Raw genomic sequence first — 9356 nt, forward strand, 5'->3', positions numbered from 1 at the left:
TTGTAATACTTAAAAGTCCGATTCTTCGTTAGTATGAAATTTGAAAGAACATAGGCATTCTGATGCCACTGTTACCGTTGCGAATAAAAATGATCACAATACTGTTGGAGTGAGACAATAATTTTCGCATACTGCAAGCAGAAGTTATTATAGGATCATTTAACGGCCAAGGCACAAAATATTCGGCAAGTTTCTAAACCATGGGACGGCAAAACTTTTTTGTTACGTAATAATGTGCTATCGGGCTTTTCCATAGTCCATACTCATTTGCTGCATATGCATATCGTATTTTGCGCATGTACAGTAATGTATACGTTCTGTTATGAAAGACACAACAGCGCTGTATGAAATTGGTTCAAGGTGATTTTTTGGCTAAAAGCTATGTTATTAAATTCACTAAACATCAGACGCGATCGACTACTCCAGATGTGGCGGTCGACGTGTTGGCCACCCCTGGTATAAATCGTCCTCATAACCCAGGGAAAAGTGCGGCCCCGACGGTAATTCAAGAAAGTATAACTGGATGATTCAACTCCAGTGACTACGGTATAGTTCAGACCGAGCACAGTGGTTCCCGTACATTTGAACCCACGAGAATTGCACCTGCATGCTATTGCACCTATGGATTTTTTTTTGTTTTACGGATAGTTTAACCCATACTAACCCTAACCCATGGGTTTTAGCACCCGCATATAGATTGAACCCGCGGATATACACATGGGTTCAAATGTACGGTCACCGAGCACAGTATGTGCCGTAGTCACACAAAACTTTGGCGATGTAAGACGTCTAAAAGAGCATTTGTAATCTATGACGACGACCCTAAAACAAAATTCATGATGTTTTTTGTTATATTTCAGTCATTTTATAAACAACGCAGTCATTCAGTCTTAATATTCACTTCCTCATTCCTGGTCGGAAATTTGAGTTGTGGATTCACCGCATTGTCCAGATACAGAAATTATCGGAGAAATTTCCGATTTTATAGTAATAACAATTGTAATTTTAAATAAAATTTATTGTATAATAAATGAGAACTGCAAGCCTAAAAAGAACTAGTAATAAACAAAGACAAAGAAATTTCGGATTGCTATTACAGTACAGTACTATAAAAATCGGGCGGCATTTTGTGGACACCCTGTATATTCAGCGCGTCTTCACAGATGATCGCATATTAACAAGTTTTTTTTACACCGAATACACTCTTTCTAATAATCGACGTCCTGTGTAATAATGATTATATTTGAATATTGAATTTGCGAATATAGTTTAGCGACATATTAGCAATGTTTTACGACCTAAATATTCATGTCACTATGACGAAAACAATGGATAATTTTAACAAAATTGGACTTGTGCATATCGCATGCAATATGTGCAACTTTTCGGTCCTCACGAAAATTTAGAAAACGCAATTTGGGCCCTGGTATAGTCGTAGTCAAGTTTTCTCCACTCAGCAAAAAAATAACATGCAAAGATTAATGAAATTCTAGTTGATCAGACGACACGGAGTACGGACAGTCGCAAGCAGTTCGATTGTTAATTACATGTAATTTGTGTTGCGCGATGTTGGTTGTTTAACTACCAAAGCCTCGCTCATCAATAATAGCAGTACTTCGAGAATCAAAATGATAGAACTTGAAATGTTTAATTCGATTTTAAAACCTTGGGCGTCGCGGCTCGATAGCCAGCTTTGGCTTTCCTTCCTCAGTTTAAATGTGTTTTCAGTATTATATCTTCAAACACCGAGGTACTATTGTATATTTGACCATGAAAATTAATGCGGTGCCCTTGGCAGTGCTTACTTTGCTCAATAGTTGGCTGACTAGGCTTTTGTTCTGTTGTCGGTGCCTGCGTTACAACATGTCGTATACGACCGAACGGTATACATTCTTTCATGTTTTTATTGGTCCGTTACGAGGGCAAAGTTTAAATTTGTTTACCCGGTGAACAGTCACACTGATTTTCAAGTTTTAGCTCATTTCGATTTATACTCCGTCTTTTAAGACTTTGTTGTTATGTTTCATGCACGTTTCTCCGACGGAATCAAAAATACTGGGTGGTCCAAGGTTGCGAGATTGAAGGGCATGCGACCCGCGTGCCAGGGTTTGAACCAACCTGGTGTATTTGATTTCTTGAGTTTATGTACGGATTCCAATGGCATCCATGTGCAAAACATTTTTAGTCCTTCCTCTAAAAGCCACAAAAACGATAAATACATTAATTAACTTTTATTCTAGAATACGTTTAGTAAAATTGCACTAAAATGTTCGCATTGTAAATTATTGTAAAACAAGAGTTCACCATTACATGACTTCAGCAATATTGCGCCACATTTTAACAAAGTTTTAACTCCCGGATAAAATCATCGTTAAGATTTGAGCCCACCAGATTCATTTCAAATCACAATCATAGTAAACTTACATTCAGTATTTCCACTCACACAAAGGAAGGGCGCAATAGTTGGTTACAAGGTTACTCTGTGCATTGAATGATAAAGTGGCAGAGAGAACCGGGATCCAGGCTAACTGGACATCAATGCATAAAATACGTGGTCGAATGTCATATAAAAGTGTTCCCACAGACAAAAATAAAACTCAATAATTAGGTTGGATTACAGGTGGTAAATTTGAAAAAAAAAGAGGAAGCCTTCTATTCAATCATTTTTATGTACCGGGACTTGTTGCGTGACTGATCTCTTAATTGCAGGGAAAATCAATTTTACAAGACGTTGGATTATTAGTCCAGCTATATCAGATACACCTTACAGTGTACCCTTGTTTTACAATAAAATGCAATGCTACAGCGGAAATCACCGCCAAACGCTCGATGAAGAAAAAAACAATATTAAAGCTGAATATATTTTCTGTCAACAGAAACGGCTTCAGCATTTAACTATTTAAAAAAGGAGATATTCTCTCAGGTGATCAATCCGTATTTGTCCAGCGATAAAATACAATTTGCAATTTGTTTTCTGATTATATTGCCCCCCCCCCCAAAAAATACATAGTATGGGTTACTTTTTGGGGGTCACCCTGTACCAGTGGGTTTCAACCTTCAAGCGGTGCCCCAATAAAAAATTCCAGAGGCTCGGCGATTCCCTGTGAAATAGTTTAATTGTCCTGTGTCTCGTGTATAGATATATATATATAAAACAAACTGGCAAAACTAAAGCTTTGAAAAGTATTTGATAATAGTGGCAAACCTGATTTGATTATACTTAAACAATATACATATTACAGACTCTGGAGCCCTAGGATGTCTCAGAAACCAGGTTGAAAAACGTTAACAGGTCTTTATTACTGTATATTTAATTAAACAATATACGTACATTAACACAGACTCTCGGAATTTATGGAAAACTAGCAGAATCGTCCTATTGGAAACCATTCGATTACACTTTTTTTAAAAATAATGCAAAATCGTTGAAGCTAAAAATCAATTAAAAAAAATAAAATAATACTTTCCCTGATGAGTGCACACAGAAGAGAGACAATCTGATTTGTTGAGGAATGAAATGAAATAACAATTTTACCTCTTTTTTGCTAATCATTGAACAAATTTTTTATAATTTCTTAGGAAAAGTCTGATTTGAGATTATCACCGTCATGGAGAATAAATCAGTAAAATCAAAAGTTCAAAAATAAAACAAAAATGAAGAAATTATTTGATCGATGTTCAATACAACGAGGAATGGACAAAACTAATTTTAAAATATTCAAGTAAATAATTCAAAAAAATTTAAATCAGGGTTTAACTGGGCCGTCATCATCTTTTAAAATATCCCTTTTTCTTATATAAAATGTTCCCATATGTCATATAAAGTGTTTCCATATGTCGTATAAAGTGTTTCCATATGTCATATAAAGTGTTTCTCATATGTCATATAAAGTGCTCCCATATGTCATACAAAGTGTTCCCATATATCATACAAAGTGCTCCCATATGTCATACAAAGTGTTCCCATATATCATACAAAGTGTTCCCATATATCATACAAAGTGTTAACATGAATTTGAAAATATATTTGTGATTGCTTTGTCCATCCCTGGTTTCAAATTAAGATAAAAAAAATAAACAATAAAATCAATAAATGTTAAATCTTTTTATCACAAAAATAGCAAACAGTCTGTGATAAAAATTGTGCGCTATCTACTCACTGTGATTGATATTTATTTGATTCCCTTTAAGCATATTTAAACCCTATATATCAGTGACTGCTTGTCTAACAGGAATTGTTAGAACTGGAAGACACAACTGGAAGACGTTGATCTTGTTGTTACTAGAACAATTATATAATTATTGTAAAAAGTAGCATGAAATGATACAATCTGATATAATTTTTTACAGTTCCGGTTAGTACAAGTTTTGTTAACTTCGATATATATAATATTGAATAAAAGTGAAAAGAAAAATATTAAAACCGTGGTGTGTTGGGCTTCTTTGAAAATGGCAAAAACTTACACCAGACTAACCTGAAATAAAATATTCAGGTCTTCAATCCGAGTTTCTCACTCTCAATCACACGTCAATCCTTTTAAGGGCCAATAAAGAATAAGGGGCAATTTATTATTAACGTGGTGAATAAATTTGTGTGACTATAGTATTTGCTCGTTTTGTAGCCCGGGCCCATATTTATTTCAACCAACTCACTAACCGAGCCCTTATTCAAGCACGGGCGCTTGTTATTTTCGATCGTTACAATAATCAATATATTGTTATTTCCAGTTCTCAAGTATGATTTAAAAAAGAATAACGAAAATTTTGACATTTTCTACGCACCGCAGGTACAAATCCGCAAAAGAAGAAAAGTTTTGCGACGCCCTATCAATATTGAAACGACGTACTAGGGCATCGTGACGGCCAGTTTGAGAACCATGGTGTTACGTAATCAATGCTATCTGGTATGTACTTGGACGACTAAGGCGTGAGTGTTATCTACCGCACCCAAAATTCAACACCGTTGTGACAAAAGCGCTTCTTATTTCCTATTGTTCTCTACCACTGAAAAATCAGCTTTTGTTCTCTACCACTGAAAAATCAGCTTTTACATCGGGCGGGTATTCAAGCACCGGCCCTTATTTATTTTTATGTTCTGTTCACACGAGCGGCTATTCAAATGGGCCCTTAATCAAGATCAGGCGGTAAAACGAGCATATACGGTACCTTAAAATTTGTAACTCTGCCAGTTACTAGTCCATTTTTAGTACAGGATTAGGCAGCTATTTTTTTTGTTGCATGGACTTCGATATTGAGTTCGATGTCGAATATTTAATATAAAAATTTTCAGTTGACATACAGCTTGCCCAATATTATTACACAATGGGTCTGGTGTGTGCAATCTGCATATGAGCCTGCTTGTCCTCCTGGCTTTGTTCAAAATAAAAATATCAGCAAAAATAAAATCAGTCAAAACGAAATCAAAATGAAATTACGTAAACTTTCTGAAACTTTAAAACAGATAATTAAACAATATATACATAAAAAAATCACATGGTGCCACTGAAGGCGGGGTTTATCTGTCCATCATTTTGATTGACAGTTGTTCTTGCGCTTCTATTGGTTGAAGATTCATTGCCAAGCCCTCCTGATCTGTGTGGAGAATAAATAAATATTATAGAAAAGTCTTTTGCCGATCGAGTTGACTTGACATACGTCTAAGTCTCACAATATTTGATATTTACTAACACCATATTATTATTGATATTAATAAAGTGACTCCCAAACTGCTGCATGTAGGCCAATTACGTCCCACATAACGATTGAACATGAACGCCAAACTTGAATGGAATAGTTCATACTTTATGGTTTTACACTTCTGCGTTCGGGATACTGCCAATTGTTACGTCATTAACACAGTGTAGCACGTGTATATTCGTTATAATTCAACGTGGTATCTTAATTATACATGTCGGTACCGGTATTGGCCACTTACGGGCGATTCCTGGCCCTCGAATATTCTTCCGCTTCTAATTTTGGCCCCCAGTCAATCAACTTTGGGAACCACTACACTATAACCACGTCTCGTTAACCAAAGTAGAGAAAAATTTTTCACCTTTTCTGAGAATCGGAATCAATCTGTAACGAAACATCCGTAGATGATAACGTTTTATCAATGTCTGGCAATTCCAACTGTTTGTTGTTTGAGTTGTTGCCGTTCATTTCATTCAATTCCATCTCTGGGGGTTTCTGGGTGAAAATTGATAAGATAACATGCAATAGATAAGATGATGTGATAACAGATGGATAGATGAAGTTCATTATTTTAGTTTGAATAACTTTATGTTATGTTTGATAGGGAGGTAATATGATATCAGAAAATTGAAATTAAGATTGGAGATGAGACATAATACGATAAAAGCGTGTCACATCTGACAGTTTATGAGAGGTGACATCTACAGATTAAAATCATAGCTGAGATAATAGCAGAGATAGATAAGCATATAAATATTTACAGGGCCTCTGGGTTGAAAAGCTATGTCATTCTGGAAGTTTGAAACCTAATGATTTACTGTGTGGGTTGGCAGGTTTGAATCCAAAGCGGGGATAGTTATTTGCAAAAGGATTGCTGTATTTCTTACCATTGGAGGGTGGTTGATGTAACCGCTGGTCGGTTACGGCTTTCTCCACTATTAAGCTTGTGCATCTGGAACAAATAACCAGCCATCTATTTCCAAACCCAACATGGACTAGTAACTGGACAAGAAACCGTGGTTTGCCATATGATTAAGCCATTTTATAGGCTTCCCCTCTCCCCCAAGATAAATTTGTACAGGGAGTCCTCGACTTACGATATTGTTCTGTTCTTGAGACGCGGTGTAACCCGAATTTCAGTTTAAGTCGGAACAACCAAAATGGCGTACAGTATCACTGAAACTGTGTACATATGACTGAAGCTTAGTGATTATTCGTTCATAATCGCAATTGTCCACGTCATTTACGAAGTAAATGAACAAAACCAATTAGCCCAACGCACTGATTTTCTTGATCATAAAGATCCAGTTTAAGGGCTTAGATATTACAGTACAGTAATATATTTTATATTTTTATGGAGTGCGTTCGTAACCTCGTAACCCGAGGACTCACTGCACATTTGTAAAGGACATCGGAGAGAAAAACAGACCTGGGCATCTATGAAAGAAACTTAAAGCCCCCAAAGTACTGAAATAGAATAACAGATTTGATCTTGTTATCAGTGCACAAGGCTCCTAAGAAAATAGGACTCACATTTTTCTTTTTTGACAAGGATAATCGTCTTAAACTTCTGCGCAAGAACCCACCCTGCTTCAGTGGGGCTGATTGTCAATCTGAAGATTCTGGGGTTGCCGTCAGGTTCAAAAGGTCGCTCAAAAGGTCGGTCGGATTGGATAAATGAGTCGAACCTGGAATGTTGAAAATTCAATAAAAATAACAAACCCAATTTATTACACACAGTTACAGTACAGTCCACACGTTTCCAATTAAATCAGAGGGTTTATATTATATATATGTATATTGTTGAATATAATAAAATATTAATTAGATTTGCCGCTATTATTAAACTTGCTACAATTTGTAAATTATTTCGTTTTTCCAGTTTTACTTCTGCTTTTACATATATTCATTCCTCTTGTAGCCTAACAAGTATCACACAGGTGTTCCTCTGGAATGTTTCATTGGGGTCAAAGGTTGAAAAACACTGGTCTGCTCCATATCAAGGCTTCTTAAATTTCTCAGGAAGATTTCTTGAAGTACTGAGATAACTGTTCATTTTTTAGTATTTCTATTTTTACTGTCAAGCATGATTTGCTCCTATGTTTGTCCAATACAGTGGTTTCCAAGGTTGATTGAACGGAGGCAAAAATTAGAAGCGGAAGGATATTCATGGGCTGAGAGAGGGAGCGCTCGCAAAGGGCCGATATCTGTATCAGTAGGTATAATTGATCTGAACTAAATTATTACGAATATGCTTGAACTGTGATAATGACGTAATAATTGGCAGTAAAAGCAAGAGGTAAAAACACAAAATGTTGAACTATTTTACCCAAACCCAGCGGGCCATATTGAATCGTTACTCCGGTTTGGGAACCACTGGTCTAGTATATCCCTTAAGTCAAGAAAATTGTTGTTTATGACTCAGGGGTGCTCTACTGGAAAAGCAGTAAGAATCTGTTACCTTGAGCCAAATGTTGGGAAATTTCGACCTTTCATAAAATCTTGTAGTTACATAGCATGATTTATTTTCACATAAAAAATTCAGACAAAAATTCTTCATGAATCAATTGATGGCACATACACAATTGGTAACACACACACATAATAAGACACATAACACACATGCAATGGATTACTGCACATGCTTTTACAATGGTCCAAGTCACATGCTTATATGTATTACATTGTCAAGCCCTCTATCAAACTTACACCCATTTCATATATTTATATCAATTGCCATCGATCCGAGCTGTGGTCAGATTCAACATTACAGGAACAGGTTCTCTATTGTATTGAACTCATAACAACAGGTTCTCTCATTGAAAAAAATTTGCCGAACTTATAGCGGTATAACAATACAAAAACGTATACACGATGAGAACAACTTCAACATCAATGTATGTCACTACATAAGCTACATTAACATGCTTAACATAAATCTAATATGTCACTTTTGAAACTCCAAGTCTACGCTAGTTGGTCAGTCGCGATGCACTTTTTTGCTGCGTCGTCTAGCGTTTGAAAAATAACAGATTCGCTAATCACCACAACATTCCAAGAGTGGCTTAACAAGAACCCACAACTGGTGTCCTGCATGTTTTTGTAATTCAGATTCGCAAACTTATATACTTTTCCTGGACCTCTTGAAGTATGCGCACCAAGATGTCGCACAACCTGAACTCAGATTGTGTACTAGGTTAGGGTTCAGGTTGTGCGACATCTCTGTGCACATACTTAAGGAGCACTTTTTCCTGCTTGCCTTGAATTTACAGAAAGCAAGACTGGCTTCGAATGAGGGGGGGGGGGATAAGCAGCTTTAAGAAGAATTTGGAACTACACTCGCAAAATACTCCAAACGATGTTTGACATAGAGAGGCAAGCTCACAGAATGCCAGGGGTTTGAATAACTGAGTTTTACTTTTACTAACAACACATGTTTTCTAGCTTATTGAGGCCGCCTGACAATGCCATAAACTGTGTCTCCAGCAACTGCTTTAATACTTGTATAATCCCCTCTACAACTCTATTGAAAAAACCTGACTGTGCCTATGTAACACAGCCGCTTATGCTCATTCAGTCATTCTAAAATAAACTTACTCTTGGAAAAAAACTTTTAACAATAAGTTTTCTTGTCTATTCAAAGCAAAAACGACACCACAGAG

The 9356-nt window shown here is 36.3% G+C and overlaps 1 long non-coding RNA gene across 1 annotated transcript; it reads right to left on the reverse strand.

Moving 5' to 3' along the window:
* Positions 1–2216: 2216 nt before the first annotated feature.
* Positions 2217–6186, reverse strand: LOC144422990 (uncharacterized). The gene is made up of 2 exons (XR_013475517.1): positions 6056–6186; positions 2217–5592 (listed from the first exon to the last, which is right to left on the reverse strand). It is a non-coding gene; the product is annotated as an uncharacterized LOC144422990 (long non-coding RNA).
* Positions 6187–9356: the final 3170 nt, after the last annotated feature.

Source organism: Styela clava, chromosome 5, assembly GCF_964204865.1.
Source record: "Styela clava chromosome 5, kaStyClav1.hap1.2, whole genome shotgun sequence".
Lineage (NCBI taxonomy): Eukaryota > Metazoa > Chordata > Ascidiacea > Stolidobranchia > Styelidae > Styela > Styela clava.